We start from the raw sequence: 639 nt of genomic DNA on the forward strand, positions 1-639 counted from the left end.
TGCTTTGCTCCCCGAGCAGTGAGTGCCGTCCGTCCATGTAATCAAAACCCGCCTCTATCCTCTTACAAAACCCATCCATGTACAAAATCCGCTGACAATTTTCTTACATGTGAAAAATAAGAATTTCTGGGCGGCACAGAAAGCGACTCCCCCAGAGTAATGCCCACAAAGCGAGCCGTGCTTTGCGCCTCCTGAGAATAACTTTGGAAGATCTCTGTTTTCCTGAGACATCCCGTAACCCTGCACAATTACAGGCGGACGTCTCTTCTTGGCCTCGCTGGCATCATATTGCATCGGAAATACAGCAAGGGTTCTACGTCAGGGGAAATGCTTGGGAAATTCAGACAGTATTTAGTGCAAGAAGCTTATAGAGGATATTTCTGTGGATGGGGGGGGAGAGGACCTTTTTTATATAGAATTAGTCATTCAAGAAATATGACTGTGGAGCACAGATTCCAAGTTTTTGCAATGCACACAGATTCTACTTACGATATGTTTTCGAAAACATTTATGGGACCCTCTACACCAGGGTGCAATTTAAAAAAACAGATTTGGCCACTGCTCAGTGTGGCAGGCATGGTGAAGGTTGGAAAGAGAGAGGCAGAAGTAGGGAGGGGGGATCGGCATGCCTGCTGGGAA

Source organism: Pogona vitticeps, chromosome 13 (genome assembly GCF_051106095.1).
Source record: "Pogona vitticeps strain Pit_001003342236 chromosome 13, PviZW2.1, whole genome shotgun sequence".
NCBI classification, from domain to species: domain Eukaryota; kingdom Metazoa; phylum Chordata; class Lepidosauria; order Squamata; family Agamidae; genus Pogona; species Pogona vitticeps.